The sequence below is a fragment of the Calypte anna genome, chromosome 3, assembly GCF_003957555.1.
Source record: "Calypte anna isolate BGI_N300 chromosome 3, bCalAnn1_v1.p, whole genome shotgun sequence".
NCBI lineage: Eukaryota > Metazoa > Chordata > Aves > Apodiformes > Trochilidae > Calypte > Calypte anna.
In genome coordinates, this window is record NC_044246.1 from 17,816,682 (window position 1) to 17,834,540 (window position 17,859).

The 17,859-nt window shown below is 40.2% G+C and overlaps 1 protein-coding gene across 2 annotated transcripts in view; it reads right to left on the reverse strand.

Annotated features, from left to right (window-relative positions):
* EPAS1 (endothelial PAS domain protein 1) overlaps nucleotides 1-17,859 on the reverse strand; it is a 79,398-nt gene that overhangs the window by 36,579 nt on the left and 24,960 nt on the right. The gene's annotated exons all lie outside the window — the stretch shown is intronic.

Genomic DNA, 17,859 nt, shown 5'->3' on the forward strand with positions numbered 1-17,859 from the left:
GGTATCAAACTATGTATACACAACTGTCTCGGCTCTTAACCAGAAACTACTCTGGAAAACCACCTTTGCTTGACCACGAAGGATATAAAATGGGAATGAAAATACTGTTGCATGCAAGAAATCCCGCCTTCAGAGAATCTATTCTAATTAAATCACCATTACTTCATTGTCTATGAAAACAGATCCTTCTTGAGTAAATTAACATGACCACTAGAACCAGCCCCCTTCAAATTCCACAGAGAACAGAAAAGCAGGAAATAATAAAGGGGGAGACATTATATGGAGTGACTATGCAAAATTAAGCCACTGATGGACATAAAGCTAAATTTAACATGAGACATACACAAGGGCTATATTTATAATGGATCTAGGACAAGACAGTTGAAAAGGGAATTTCACTGACTCTAAAGTTCTTTTATAAAGTGCAATTCTTATTTCAGAACATCAAGAACCTGAATCCATTCAGAAGCATCAGCCTTTTCAACACCATGTAGCTCTGCTGACACTACAAGCTTACATCACTTTCATAAATTCAGGTTTTGCACCTTAGTCATGCCAACACAAAACATATTTCTTTTTGTCAGAATCCTGTAGTACTGAAGCAGTGCAAAGTGCATGGATTGGATGAGCACAGAACAGGGTGTGGAGAAGATGAGCCCCACTAATTTTGCTGTTGTGCCTACACATTAATTTCTAGACGTAACCAGTGGCAGCTCTCCATTTGCAAGGCTATCTCAAAGTGAAGCATCTCAACCTGCTTTTTACAACAGTATGGACAAATGAGCCTTTAACTAAAAATGGATCAATCAACCAAAAAAATGTAAAACAGAATAAACCTATCAAAACAGGATATTTAAATAAAAATATTCTTTTGTGTGAAGAAGATGATGAAAACAAATATGAATCGCACCACTTAATCTCAGAAACTGTTCCAGTCATGGCTGTTCTCATACAAAACTGTATAAAATACAAAAAGAGTATTAATATAATACTGTGTATTACTGTGTAGAGTGTAAACATAAGAAAAAGGTTTTTTACTGTGAGGGTGACAAAACATTGGAACAGGCTGCTCAGTGAGGTTGTGGAGTCTCCTTCTTGGAGACATTCAAAGCCCACCTGGACAGGTTCCTGTGTGACCTACAGTAGGTGGTCCTGCTCTGGCAGGGGAGGTGGACTCTATGGTCCCTTGAGGTCCCTTCCAACCTGTTAACACTCTGTGATTTCTCTATTATACAGTAACATATTCTAAAGACAACCATTTCTAGAGGAGCTACACTGCCTGCAAAAGCTTCTAATGTGGAAATTACAGGTGGCTTTGTAAAGAAAGCCAGAAAAATAGAAAAATAGCCAGAGTGCACGTTAAATGCTACGAGTAAAGTTACAGTAAAGTGTTTGCTGGTGCCCAGGCAAGACTGAGCATTCAGCATCATCATCCAAAGCAGAAATGTACTCATAACACCTCAGTAGGGCCCTTGTGCTATTAAATACCCGAAGCTGGGTATACACTTAGGGATCAGACAGATGCTCACCAGTAAGTGAGCTAAGAGGGCAAGGGGCCTCATAAATGCTTAAAGATCCATGATCACCTGCAGCCCTCAGCAAACCTCTTTCACAATTCATTTTGCCTGAGGTGAATATTTTCTCACATGGCATCTGTTATAGGAGGCATGCACGAGATGAAACCTGCACACACTTCAGTACACGACAGTGGGATCCAACTTTGATGATGACTTCAGGGGCATCGCTGGAATGAACATGTAACTCCGCAGTTTTCATTCTAAAGGATCAATATTCACAAGGTGACACTATCTTCTTACTTCTATCCTTGCCATGTAAAAGTCATACTACATCCACCTAAAAAAAAGTCCCTTTGTACAGCTGTTCAAGCAGGTTCAACAGAAAATGCCCCATCTCCTCTCCGGGTAAGTGCTGGGAAGAGGAGAGCCATATGAACTACTTATACAGATGTTTTTTTCAGAGGTACATCTTGCTCTCTAAAGAAGAAGGTGTCTACATCATGTCTATAAAGATACCAGAGAGTAGAAACAAACCAAAACCAAACAGAACAAAAACTACTCAGCAATACTGGCAAGAATTTCCAATTGCAGCTTAGAAAATTTAACTTGAACCATAAATATTCGAGCTGTGCTCTAAATCTAGAGCCCTCAATTTTCACATTAGAACCAACTTGGGTAAAAAAAAGATCCAATTTATCCTCATTTAAATACGCAACTTTGTGAACGAAGGCCAAAGCTGTGTCGCAACTCATGCAGTAAAAATGGGTTGTATAAGACAGGGTCTCTCATGACGCCACTCAGGCCACAAAGAAAAATATTTAGTTTTGCTAACCTCTGTAAATATAATTTTGAAGTGTGGCTAATGATACAAGCTGGTTTCATTAACCATGGGTTGCTTAAGGTTTCTAATAACCAGTGCTGTGAGCCAGTAATGATTTCTTTTTTTTTTCTCTGTGCTGCAGATGCTTGACTGTCGTGCCCCGTTTCTCTGCATGACTGTTCATTACACACTGCACCAGAGCTTTCTCACATCAGAAAACAAGGGGAGGAATCAGCCAGCCTGGTTGCTTTCAAATGCCTTTCTTGCTCATCCATTATCATTTTAAATAAACAAACAATTTGCTTGTTAAGCATTTCCCCCTGTGGCTTCCTGAACCTTTTCCTCCCCTCACCTTCCCTCGCCCAGCACACCCTTACCTCACGCTGTCCTTGCACCCAGGCAGAAAGAAACACACACCCCCAGGTCCAGAACAACCCAGGCCCAGAAGAAACACACCCCCCCAGGCCCAACACGAATACCCTCAGGCTGCCACAGATGGCAAGCTTGGACTGAAGACTGTCATTTTGTGCTTACTTGTCCTGGTTGCAAATGGCCTCTGAAACCTGAAGCCCCATGACACAAAAAAAGTGCTGTATTTTCACGGTTTGCATTTGTAGGCAGCAAACCATTGACTCTCTCTGCATTAACCCCCTTTTTATGCCCAGGATTATCATTTTACCCCAGGCAAGGCTGGACTCTCCACAGCTAGAGACTGAAAATATAACCATTCCACCACCTGACTGTTTGACAGCCAAGGAGAAGGGCTGAAACAGAACACTCTTCCCACATTGTTAGGGCAATACAGCAAAAGGCCCAGACTTTAGGTCATTTATGAATCATTCCCTCCCGGCACATAAACAACTCACTTAAGTGGCAAAACAAAAGAGCACACATGTGTGTCATGGCTTGGAGAAAGTGATGCAAGCAGAAGCAGAAACCTCACTCATCCAAACCTATGTCAGACTTTTCAGAATGCAGAGGGGATACAGACAAGTCTACCAAACACTGGTGTAAGGCCCAGGGGTACTGCAGGAGAAGCTTCCAGCAGGATCCCCAACTCTTGTTCCTTCAGGAGTCCCCTGATCCAGTGGGGTAAGGCCCCCTGCTTGACAACACACAATTCCAAGTGCAGCCTGATCGTAAAACTGAGCCCTGTAAAACTACAAGAAAGGAGTGGAGATGCTAAAATTTCTACTAGGAACAGGGTAACTGAGCTGAGGAATGGGCCCTGGGGAACTCAACTCAGGACTTGGCTATGCCAAGAGTGGCTGGGAGGCTTGAGGTGAAGAACAAGGAAGGCTCCACTTTCCAGCAAGGACTCTCTTCTCCCAGGGTCGCCAGACAATGCTCCAGGGCCCCAGTGCTTACCTGCATGCAAGTCATAGGGAATGGAAGAATTAAGGCAGCGCAGGCAGCTCCCCACCACAGAACACAAGCATGGCACTGTACCCCTAGGATGGCTGTTTACAAGATCTCCCACCCCCTCCCAGTTGTGTTTAGTTTTCACTCTGAAAATAGAAATTACAGGCCGAAGCATGTGAACAAAGACGACAAACTGGCACATATTTGCCCTCCTAAATTTCAAAAGCAAAAGCTCTCTCCAGGCTTCTCCCAAAAATGCAAACAACGCACCGGTCCCAGGGGTACACTCACACACATGGATAGAACACGCAACCCCACCAGATGGAAGCAACCAAAGGAGTGTACGAATGACATACATGAATCCCAGGAGCAACATTTCTGTCCCCTTGCCCATTTCCAATAGCCCCTTGTGACACAGCTTCACCAAACCAGGCAGGAATGTGTGCAGAGGGAGGCTGCTTGCTCGGGGTAAAGATCATAATCTGGTTTCCCAACGACTCTCTTACTGCAGGACTGGAAACCCAGGCACAACAGCTTATTGGCAAAACCTGAACCCCCACGTAACTGCTCTGGGTTAAATAACCTTGCAAAACTATCATGTCAGTTTAGGGATTGTATTCCTGTTGCTCACTGGTGTGACAGCTCTGGACTTCGGCAGCTGGGACAAAGGCTGGGCCAGCCAGCTCAGGCTGTAGCACCCACAGAAGATACCCGCAACCCAGACACGGTGGGGATCAGCTCCCAAAACACTGGGGAAAACAAACTACCCCCTGCACAGGTGTGCGACATCACTGACTGTTCTGAAATAGGGTTATCCATTCACACAACCCTCCTTGGCTCAGTGGAGAGGGACTGGCCTAACATTTTGGTACCGTTTTCACTAGCTGTGACCATACTTGCTCTCTGCAGCCTCAGGACTACCAGTACTTCATGTCCACCAGCAATCCCTACCCACCACTTCCACCCATACGTCCCCTTGGTCATTCCCACATGCAGTTACCCCTTCAAAGCCCTTGGTACCCACTCAGCCAACAACGCTGCCAGGTGGTCATCTTCAGCAATCCTCCCTTCTGCCAAGGACATCGGTGGCCTTCTTTAAGATGATGGAGGAGACTTGCCAAGATAGCAATCTTCTGTTCAGGGTTTTGCTGCTTTTAACAAGTCCATGTGGGTCAATACTTCAGTTGTGTACATACATGCTTGCTTGTTTAAGTCTACGTAGCACAGTAACTGCAGTGAATTACAGTCCCACCTTGCAGGCTCCAGATCGCAGAAGTTTTTAGAGTAATTGTAATCTGCACCTTGCATAAGAATAACTTGTGATCTAGTAGCCTTCAGTTGTACACACATACTGCGTGACACATTCGTACAATGCTTTTAAATACATAGTTCAGATTGAGTCGCTTCAGTTTACTTCATGATTTTGGTGACCCTTGGACTTTGCTTCCAACTGCCAAGCTAGTAAAACAACAAGCATATTACTTTATATCCAATGGCTGGTTATTAAATGTTTCTAGCTCCAGCACTTTAAAGGTCAAGAATCCATAGTTAATTAAGCTGTCACATGGAATTTCTGTGGTAAATACTCTTTTGAAAAGGTTTATAGTTAAAGCTTCACATGCTAACTTACCGAACAAGAAAAATACATTCTATGGATGCAAGAATATTTTACACTACAAATAAAATGCAAAAAAATCCAAACCTGATCAGATGCTTAGCATAAAAAAGATTTTTCCAATCCAAACCAGTAAAAATGCCTCAAAGATATTTTAAGAGGCAGCACAACCTTAGACAATAACAAAGATTTATTTCAATCTAGCCAGCTCATTTTTTGCTGTGTGTTTACATTTTGCTTTACCTTCTGCTTGGTAAATCTGTGGCTGATTTATACCAGGGTAATATTTGAAAAGGATTTTTGCTGAGTGTGAGGAACTCCATAGATGTCTCAGAACCACACTGCTTGATGACCCCAGAGGTGTGCTTGCACAGACACCAAGCAACCAGCAGTCATGCTTACTTAGTCTTAAAATTCCTTTAAAAAGTATTTGTAAGCATTCTACCTGACAATTAGTTTATTCTGGATGGCATGCTGTGCTGTTGAAAGCCTTCTCCGTTAAAGTAATAAAAATTACTATCAGTAAATAAAAAGTGCTACGAACACCAATTTACTCGCTCACCAGGAACTCAGGCCAAACTCTGAAACCTGTGAACGAAATCCATACACTGTGCCATACAGACCCCTCCTTATACCTCCTTTCAGTGAAAATAATTATTTCTGAAATCTGAGAAGACACCAGATGCTCAGGTTCAGCACCAGCAAGATTGACAGGATGTATGTGGAGTGCTCACGGCGGGCAAGTGCTCAAGCAGCATTGCTGCACACTGGGATATGGTACACTGTACACAGACAAAACAAATACAAAGTATGCCAGAGTGGGGAATTCATTAATAGAGGAAATGAGAGTTCGAAGGTAACAAGAAAAGCTACTAAAAGAAAAGGCTATTAAAAAATAAGGAAATGAAATACCTTCCACCCTTCCTTTAAAGCTGCCCTAACTTGCAGCAACTCACAACCAACTCCTTGGTTTAAATGTTTGGATTTTTTTTTTTTTGTACTTCTGTACATACCCACTTGAATAACAAATCACAAAACACAGCTAGCTCAGTAAAGCTTGGCTTGGCATCTACTGCCATATCAATGTGCGAGGCAATTCTTTCCTCCAAGTTTAAAACCAAAGGCTAGATTAGATTCAGGAAAATGAGAAATATGACTGTTTTAGGGACAGATGAGGGAAGAGTTCATGTTGAGGGTGAGTAGCTCACTTCTGTTCTCACTAGGTTTTTTCAAAGCACGCTTGGCATAATGATAAAGGACACAGCTGGTATCAAGAGACGAGGACAACAAGGTAAGAATCAAACTTCTGGTGTCTTTGAGCGTATTTATGATTCACTCAGACCATGTCACTCTAAGATCACCACATGTGACAGTAACATAGGCAGGAATATTCCTGTATTTTTTTTTTGACATCAGCTCCTTAGACACGATAAATTCCAAATGAACTTTAAAACCACAGGTAAGTAACTTCCTGAATGTCTGAAGCCCTGATGGTATGTACCTTCAGTCTTATTAAATAAGGTATACTGGACTTATATTTCAGTGATTTTCATTAATATTAACTGGTGTTTATTTCTGAAAAAACGGTGGTGCTGAGATAAAAACATTACATTAAACAGTTTTAAAATGCTTATGCAACTAGTATTACCACTAACTGCATTTAATACGCAGCTAGTAAAGGGAAAAAAAAACACTTTGCATCTGCAATTTCAAGTATCATTGTGAGTAATGAAGCTGTCAGAGCAACTAAATAGTACCTTGGGAGTTCAATGCTGAAAACCTTCTGAGGTTGCAGAAGCACTTTTTAAAAAGCATTTAGGTTCACAATATGTCATCAGAGTCTGATAAATTTAATCACAGTAAGCAAAACAACATCTACAGGATTTATGTCCTACCATTTTTTCCCTAGTTTTATGAGTACCTTGAACCTGAAAGATAAGTATTAGGATTTCAGCAGCCACTAATCTAGTCCTGGCTTATTTACAGTGCTGTGAGTGCAGCCCGTCCTGCAGTTGCCATGCCAGCATGAGCCTGGTACCTTGGAGGACGTGCTGAACACATTGCTGCTAGAGCAAGGCACAGCCCAGTGGAACCGTATGAGGCACAGGGCATGCAGAAAAGATGCCAGACTACGTCTGATCAGCAGTTAGAGCAGACGAGGCAGAGCAGACAGAGGTATTGCCGTTCATTTCTTCCACCAATTCCCTGCATTAGGGCTTTGTGGCAGAGACTTTTCTTGTGGCATAGTTTTTAAGCAGAGCAGTTTCTTGCTCAGCAAGCTCAGTGCCTGTCACAGAAAGGGTCAGGACAGTTCTGAATCATTCTTGTAAAGCTGCTGCAGTTCACACTTAGATAGTAAAACAGCTCCTCGATCTTCTCAAACAATAAGGAACTTTGGAGAGAAACAAGCAGGCCAGCATATATTCAAATCTCCAACAGAGGAGCACAAGGTCATCTAAACTCAGTCTTCCCTCCCAAGACTGGTTTGCACTGCTCTGCTCCATCAAGGTACAAGATCATGGATTCTTTTCCTGTGGCAATCAATTCTCTGATACCAGCCAAGATACAGCAAGCATTAGAGATAACCTTCAGACTGAAAAAGTCCACCAACAAAACCACTAAACAATACAACAGAATGGCTTTTTCCAATAAAAAAACTAAACCTGTTAGCGAAAACTAAACCTGTTTTCAAATTAGTAAGTATTTCAGAGGTGATAAATTTACTACTCTGCTTTTCTCCATATTTTCCATTTACACTGTTAAGAGTACAGGGAGAGGCAGAATGGTACTGCAGCAGTGGGGATAAGATGACAATACACAACTAGAGATCTCTATCAATGATTTGTGTTTGAGAGATTATAGATCCTTGTCTTGCTGCATTACTTGTAGCAATCAGTCAATTTTGACAGCTAATCTAGAGGTCCATACATATTATTGCTCAGAAGCTCAGCAGGTATTGCTAAGATCTGTTTTCAGATAACCCAAACTATTTACCTGCTCTAAAAAAACACATACCAAAGGATGTGCTTTATCTCTTCACCAGAGGGTTAAAGCTAAAGGTGAACGAAGTGCAATTCGAAGGCTGTGGAGGGGGATCTTGAAGTTAAACTCAAAACCAGCCTGTTTTTTTTTTTTTCAGATGAGGCACAGCCCACATCCCACAGCCTACACCAAACCACAGCCAGCATTATTTATAAAGATGGCACAACTGCAGATAAATGAGGACAATTTTTCCAGTTAAGCTTTATTCCTAGGCACAAGCATTGCCATCATGACAGAGTCCTACACACACCTATGCTTCAGCCTCAAACCCACTCACCCATAAACAACTGTGAGACTCTTGCTGAAAATTGTTGACAGATCCTGAGTTATATGACCATATGTTGTGTTATGCTTTGGGCATTATCCAATGATATTTGCAGGTGAAAACCCTGGTGCTCCAGCAGGTTAAGACCAAGATCCCATGATATTTTATCTTGTTGTGCTGGCACATTGGCTGACAGGTTCACACAAGGGGCCTTTGTGGGTAGGAACAATGAGAGAGGCGCACACAGCACAGGAAAATGGGTGGTGACCACCAAAGGCTGGAAAAAAGCCTCTTTCAAAGGAAGGTCTTTGAAAACACTCATTACACCCCACCCAGCTATTTTCACTACAATATTTCAGTACATAAAAACAACACAGGGAAAACAAACAGCCCACCATTCAATATGTTGTAAGTTCTCCAACCCCTGAAAAAAAAAAATGAGCCAGCCACAATGCTGCAAAAATCTTCACCAAGAGAAGCCATTAAAGAGGCCTGCAAGATCCACCAAAAAACCCCACACCATCTTTCTTCTCTCGTGCCTCTCCGGCCTCTCTATATAAGCTGACTCAATCAGTAATCTTTATTTTCAGAGTCATGAAATTTTTAAACTGTATTGGCTAGTAAATAAATGATAGGGAGCATTTATAGTGATCATAAAGTAAATACATTGTCACAATTTTAAAAACAAAAGAACCATATAAGTGAACAGCCCTCCAGAAAGTATTTCTGCTGTGATTTTTTTTTTCTAATTATGCCAACTAAAACAGTAAATGGAACTAATAAAGCATGTAAGATACAGCAGCTGCAAGACAGAAAAGGAGCAGTAAAGCCAATTCATAATGACATGAAATCAGCTTGATGATTCAATCCCTGAAATCAGCAGATAGCTGGAGACTAAAGGACAGTCTTTGAAGGTACATGGGCCAAGATCTCGCATGCGCTTGTGTCCTTCAGAGTCATTAAGGTGACCAACAGAGCAATGATCAAGCAGGTGAAACCCCAGGCTTGGAACACAAAAAGAGCTCCTTCCTCTCCTAAGTCTTTGGACTGCTCTGCAATGATATCCTCTACAGCACCTACTCACAATTTCAGTATATATATATATGTATACATATATATGTATATATATAAATATATATATATAAATATATAAATATATATATAATGTGTATATATATATAGTATAATATATATATATATAAAGACAGCACAGCATCTACAAAGGAAATTCAGCTACTTCATATTACTTTGTTTCAAGCAGAGGGGCTGTGCTGGATACTCTAATGACATTCACCAGCTCAATGAATGGCATTCACCAGCTCAAAATAAAAATGTTTGGTTTCCTTCACAGAAAGCTCAAAACCATCATTAAAAGAATTTTTTGCCATTATATGTTAATTAGCTATGCCTTGCCCTTCCAAAGTGGTGATTTTTCTAGTAACAGTCAAGAAAACAGCTCTAGTAATATAATCTTTATGAACTGATGCTGAGTCTTCTTTACTTATTGGACCTTAATCATTTAAATGTGTGCTCAGTTATGATGGAAGTTAATGGCTTCTCCCTCTCTGTCCCTTGGAAATACGTAACCACTCACAGTAAGAAGACTGATGTCCAGAAAGACAGATTAAACAGCCATTTCTTTGGCAAGCAGGGAATAATAATTCTTGAGCATAACAATACAGACACTCTAAATTTTGATCATTCCATGTAACACAGCTTCCTCCACTTCCTGCAACAACGATCAAGTGCAGATCCTGAGAGCCAGGCGACATTTTTTGCCTTCTGGGGTGTGAGTTTTGTCTGTACAAACATCCTGGGATACAGTTCATTCTTAGTTCCTGCTTTCTTTTTTTTAAGGGCCTGTTATTTTATACAGTAGCTCTTTGGTTGTCCCTCTCCTTAATGGGTAAACTGGAAAAGTTTGCATGCTATGTTTTTGATCTCTCATTAGTATTCCTTTCTGTCACTAGTTTAGGTTGATAAAAATCAAAGATAAGTAGCTTGAGCTGGGGTATTCCTACAAGGGAAAAGGATTGAACCAAAGAGTCAGGCTACTTCACCTACCTGGCCAGAAAACCAGCAGTCACTTAAAATTCCTCTAAATTTACAACTAAAATCAGAGGCTGGAGTGAGGTAACTTAGGAGTAATCACTGCATTCTCTGCCTACCCCTCCACCCCCACCCCTTTTGCTGCTGGCAAAGCCCTGAGGAGCATACTTACTGCTCACCTGCCTCTTAGTACACACCACTGCAGCAGAAGCCAGAGGGACATCGAAACTCCAGTACTCAAGGAGGAAACAATTGTGGCCTCTCCACACTCAACTGCAGTATTTCAAGTATTTTAAAAATTAAGGCTTGGTTCTGTTGGGAAATGGCTGTTAGCTCTCCTGACACATCGCCCTGAATTACACACAAAACCACTAAGTTTCAGAGGGAACTGATATAAGGGCAGTCTGTAGTGTAATACAAAGTGAATACTGGATTCAGGCTAGTTTGGCATTTCTTGCATTGTTTCTTTCCCTACTAATGCCTACTGGCTCCTTAAACTTGAATTGACAATCAGAGGACAGTTACTGGAGACAAGAATAACAGATCATGATAAATGTGAAGCAGCAAAACTGGAAAGTATTCAGTGTTTATACAAAGGCAAATTCACACAGCCATGTCTCTTTCTATTTTCTTTTTTTTACCTCGGAACTATGAATTAACACATCAGTATTTTGTAATTATTCCTGCAGGAGTTTTTATCAGATTAAGCAAACCAAGCACGTGTATATTTGGCCTGATTCTCATCTTCATCACAGCCTCATCAGCTCAAGATAACAGGAGGCAGAAACCCAAGAAGAGTAATAAAGTTTATGACAAAAGTAGGTTAAGTAGAACTCTGTTCTTCTGGAAAAAAAAAGCTAGATATTTTTGTTGTTGTTTAAGTCTATACAATCCACAAGTACCAACTTACTATTAAGATCCTTTACAGTCTCTTAACAAGAGACATATAACCAGGTAGGTCTTGGACATCTATCACAACTGCATCTGTCAGGTTGCGGTACCTCAATATTTCACTATTTTGATTCTTACTGTATAGCAGCCAAATTTCTAATAAGAAAGCCCAAGATATGCACACCAAAATGCATACTGTTGTATCAGTACACATATAAGAAGTCACAAGAGCTACACAAAAGAGATGGTATTTCCCAAGGCAGGGGCAAGGGTGCACTTACACATTTTGAGCTGAGAGTCTCAGTCTCAAACACCAGCGAGTTGTAGTGCCTGTGCCTCCTTACAGCAATTTTTGGAAAACAGTTTTTATTCTTCTTGAACTTTCCTAAAGTTAATCAACAAAACTGCATGACTGCTCTCCAAAAATGACAGCTATCTCAGAAACAGAAAGAAACTGGGAAAAAGAGAAAGAAAAGAAAAAAAAAAGAAAAGGAACTGCACTCACTGCCAAACCTGATGATTTTATTAGAAAACACAACTGCGAGGGTAGAGAGGCCAGAGATGAGGTATGCTGAGAAACAATCACAGCACAACCTTACATCAAGTGCTAGTGCAGAAGAGGAATGAGTCAGGCAGAGAGAGCACTCTGTACCTGTGTTGAAAAAAATGAATCCAAAAGGTAACATTGCTTCTTGCCTTAATGCATTCTTTTGAATTGGATTTGTATGCCAGTATATTTAGCTACATTTGTACAAAATATGCTGCTATGACCAAGAGTAGTTATAAAATGATTTTAATCCCTTCACAGACAGAACAAAAAAGGAGACAAAGTCTTTTCATACAGAATATAGAACATGAAGAAGTATTTAACTCTTACTGGAATGGCCATATGCTACTATGAAATACATTTAAAACTAAGAAATCTTTATAATGCAATGTGTATGGAACACGACAGTAGTAATTTAAGAGCAAGGCACAGAACACCTAATAGAGTCAATCCAAATTGTACAAATATGATTTAAACTTGATTTAATGTAATTTTTAGTAACGGGCACATTTACAAAATACTAAGTCTTAGAGGACTACATTTTATATACAATCTACTATTTTATTCTGTACTTTTAAAAAATTGTCTTACAATTGTATGTATCAATTACCAATATCAGCTTTTCCCTCTACTTATTATTATAATTTCCTCATACATGTAATGGACTTTGACCAATTTCTGCTGACCCTCCCACTAGTCTTTCGAAGCCAGTTTGAAAACATTGGGGAAAAACCTCCAAGGGCTCTGAAAGAAGAATAATTCGCAGAACAGTGGGTGAACATTTCAACCAGTTTCTCTACCTAGAGGGGTCCAATATATCAGATCATTGACTAGGAATCAAAGAGGTAATTTTTATAAATGATATTTATAAATAAGCTTTATTATCTACCAATAAATGCTTAACACAGCTGAGAAGAGGTTGTTTAGCTTTAGCCAACAAAAGCTAGAAAAAAATGTTCTGAAAACACAGTGAGTAAAACTGACCCACAGTATGACATGAAACAGGAAAGTCCACAAATCTACTGTATTTTCAATTATGCTTCAAATTGAAGTGAAGGTGGTATGTAGGCCCATGAACTGCAGATGTGGAGATTAAATTCACTGTGATTAGAGCATGTTTTGTTAAAATCCTGAACAAGACAAGTTTCCCAGAAGCTCTGACTTACTAACATCTCTGGGAGCAGGATGAATGACAGCATCAAACCTCGTGAGCTCAGAAAGGAAGAAGAACGCCAAGAACTTGCCTAACCTGTAGATCAGAGGTTACAGGTCTAGCTTGAATACAGTTTGAATCTAGGCATTTTTTTTTTTAGAAAGAACAATCCAGTCAATTTAAGCAACTTTCAGGGATGGAGAACCAACCCACTGTAAAATTTAGTAGGTTGCTCTATTGATCAGTCACCTTTACTGTCAAAATATTTGCACAGATTTTATTTTCCCCCCGTAAGAATTAATTTCCTACTGTCTATTTTTATAGGTCTGGAGATATTTTGGGCACATAGGTGTGCCAAGCCAACACCACTTGACTTTCAGCCTCTGTTTTGTATGCTGAAAAATCTCCTACCCAGCAGGTCTTTCACTGCTGGTATGTTCTGTGCAGAAACAAGGTGCAAATTCAAAACAAACATTTAACATGTGAGAGCTTCAGGCTGAGTAGTAAAGAATGCAGAATTACAAACTGGAGCTTGGCCAGAGGGGAGAGGAAAGACAGAGAAACAAGTAAGATAAGCTACAGGGTTTGGGGAGAAAAAACAGCACACACAAACACACTTACACTCCCAGCCCAGTTCCCAGAAAATGCTTGTGTCTATTCTGGGGAAAGCCAGTTCTCCTTCTGTGTTATGAGTGTAACTTTGCCTGGCATGAATGTTTCTACAGATGAGTTGTTCTGGGCACAAAAAACTAAAGGGTGGCTACTGGCAGCAGCCACACAGCTCTCTGTGACCTCTCCCCAGGGTTTACATGGGAAGGCCTGGATAACATGGAGCATATGCCCTCTGATTTAGGGTTAACTCAAAACAGTTTTGCATGGCCAGTCTCAAAACATGTCTTTCCCATGTCTTTCAGAGCTGCAGCTACTTAAAATTATCATCTTCAAATGTTAAAGTCCTCACGCTTCCTCATTTCAGTATTAAAATCAAAACAGCAACAAAATGGGAAAAACATCCTTGATCTGGGTTTCCCATGCCTGCCCCATCATATTCAACTCACAGCAGCGATTAACAGCTACCTTCACATACAGACAGGAAACCCAAGCACCCAAAGGACAGCAAAAAATCCCATCTGAAAACAATAGTACTTGTGGTACAAAAGAAGAGGACACTATGGGAACACAATGGAGACTGGGATGAAGGATGAGCCTGCAATGACTAAAGGCAAGGTCTCCTCTCTGCAAATCTCCCTTTCTTTAGGGGTTCACATCATACCTGTCCCTGGGACCAATTCTCACCTCACTACATTAACTTAAATGGAGTTATCCTGACCTGCATGGGTGGGAGATCAGAACAAACAACTGAAAAGTAAGTTTTGTGTTTTCTTGTCCAGTGCCAGTGCCAATAAACAGGAAATATTTTGCTTTCAGATTCTCCTGGGACATGTCACACTCCTTACACCAGACCAGCTACCAGTAGGCAGTCACTTTTTGGCATGAGAAGATCCAAATTTCCACATGAGATCTGTTATTTCTCTGCCAAGAAAGGAGGATGAAGATTTTTTAAAAAGAAAGCATGTAGAAACAAGAGTTTTTAAAGAAAACAAGTTGTAGAAAGAGTTACTTTTTCCATGCAATCAAGTCTACTCCAAAAAGCAATGAAGATTTCACATAATATTATAGGCCAAGAAAGATGAGTTTCTAGATATTCTATTATATAAAATTCCCAATGTCTCAATAAAATTCTTCTTCATCATAGAGAGAAATTATTGAGGACCATTTGAAATGAATAACACTTTTAAGGAAAGCAACAAAGGTCACAAATAAAACTTCATTTAATTATGTTCTCTACTACACAGAGGCCCAAACCACAGAGAGAACTGGAAACCAGATTTTTATCAAGTCATATCTGGAGGAAGTAGATAACAGTTTAGAAAATGGGAGAAAGATTTGGAGTGCTGTCAGCAGATTTAGGGAGAGCAAAGGGAAAGCAGACAACCAAAAAAAAAAAGAAAAAAAAATAAATCCCGTGGGTGCAGAAAGATTTCGAGAGCATGGAAAATATTTCCAAGAGCAGACCTAGAATTAGATCAAGAGAGAAGTGGAGAACTTTTCACCCTAAGTGTCTTGCTTCACACAGGGTAAAAGGTGCAAGTGTGGCTGAAATACAGGAACATCTGGACTCTGTTAAGTTCCCAGTTATGCAAGCACCAATCACCTTAATTAACCAACCTTTGAGAACAGTAGGAAGACAAAGATTATTTCTGTTTAATTCCATAAAGAACACTTGAAAGAACACAAGGGCCCAGAAGCTTCATGAACCAAGACATAGTAGATCAGAAGTAGTCTTAAAGAAGGCATCACTTCTCATCCCCCACTAGGATACCGTAAAGACTGCATAAAAACTTTGTAATAAAGGATAAAAATGCACTGTCTATTAAGCAGTACTTTCACATATATATACATATATATAACTATATCTGAACAGACACAACTCAGTCCTAAAAAATAAATAAATAAAATAAAATATCAGGGTCTCCTTTCTGTTTATTCAAATATTTTTTCCTATGCTGCTGCCCGCCCATTTGCACCATCCTCACCCATGCTAAGCTCCCGTGACTATTTTCTCAGGGAGCCCCATGCTAGCACTCAGGACCTTCTTTAAAGGGTACATGAAGACATCTCTCCTTTTAAGCAGCAACAATTTAATTTACTGAAAGCCTTTTGCATGGTCTCATGTTCATGAAAAATGAACATCTTTTCATGGCTGTCTGTCCAGACAGCTCAGGTTTTACACACGATCTCTCTGGTCTGACCGCTCACCTAAACTACCTGAAATGGGTAACTTTCTAGTGTGCTTCTATCTCCAACTATCCCATTGCAGGCCAGAGGGTGCTGAGCATTTGCAACCTCCTGTCTAAAGATGGAAGGAAAGTACAAAACCTTAGACTAAGACCAGCCACTCACAAGATTAAATTGTGAAGTAGTGTGCTTCTCCATTTGTATTTTCCACTGACTTTTCAGTAGAAGACACAAGTTTCCCAAAGCTCCCAATATTTCATCCTGCTATTTTCAGTAGTTTTGTGGTCAGTATTTCACCATCATTTGGGGATCATTTTCTGCAGTGCCATTTTTTAGTCCAATATCCATTTGTACCTACAAAATCACAAGTGTGTATCTAGATGTGGCAAACAACAGAGCCCTCCCTCTCTCTGCTTAGACACCAGAGTTCACACTCTGGCTTTTTTTCCCAGTTTTGCTACTCCTTTTGTTCTCTGATGTTTTTGTTAACAAGAACAAAAAATGGTGCCAACACACCAGACTGCCTCGCTATCCAGCTATGGTGATACAGCTTTGATGTTAGTCACCAAAGTTGCACTTCATTGAAGTAGAGTTTAACAAGAGCACAATCAGCTGGTGCAGCACATCCTGCCTGGTAAAAGCCAGAGCACAGCTGCTACTGTGCCCAGGCAAGCAGACCCCTGCCACCATGGATGCAGGTTATTACCATAAATTTTGTTTTATATCAGTAAACTAAAATTCAGGTTTTCTTCCATTACAGCATTATTATTACATTATATAGATATCTAATTATAATGCCACTAAATAAATCTTTGAAGTCAACGTTCACCTATTTAAACAGTATTGCAAAAGAACTTTATCATCAGTTCTGCTGTTAACATATTTTTAACAGCATATTTAATTTTCTTAATACTTTGAAGCTGCAAAGGGAATAAAGCATGACACAGAATGGACATAATACAGAAGCAAAGCTCAAAGTATTACAATGTTAGATTTTTCTAACAAGTGTTCAGCCACAAAAAATAACAAAGCACTTCAGAACAATACAGACCCATATAACTTACAATATTAACATAAAGGGTTTTGTCAGATAAAAGTACTTTAGAAAATTCATACATATGATATTTTCTCCTACATTAAATAGGAAAAGTCAAGAGATACATACACAATAAAATATTAAACCAATAGCAGCTTTGCACCTCATATGAGCCTGTAAGAAACTGTGTGATCATCAGCAGCAAGACTGTCATCTAGCTGATACTATGCACATCCACACACATGAAAAATATTTCCCCAATTTTCAATGTGCCCTTGTCTTATTTTTGGGAGGAAAGGAGAGGGAGTTCATGTGCCTTCCCGGATAGCCTGGACCAACACAGCCAAGCTTTCCCAAGGATTACAGCCACAGCAGCTGCACAGTAAAACACTAACAGGCAGCAATAGCTGGAGAAGGAGTGCTGGAGAAGGGACAGGTTTTCTAAAGGATGGTCAGAGGCAAACTGTTTAGGAATGCAAGAGGGTAACTGTCCTTGACATTTGCAAGCTGGCAAGAGATGCACAGCAGCGTCCAGGCTGCGAACATGGAATAGCTCTAGGTAGTACAGCTAGAGTTTAGCAGTTGTTCCCTATTTAGACATTCACAACTCAAGATCTTTAAATAAATACTTTTATGAACTACAAATGTACCAATGAGCCTATCCTGCTCTTACAAGGGACCAACCATCTTTCAAGTACCCTATGGCTAATGTTTCACTCTGGACACTGGCTTCCCGTCATAAAAGTAATCTGAATTCCAAGCA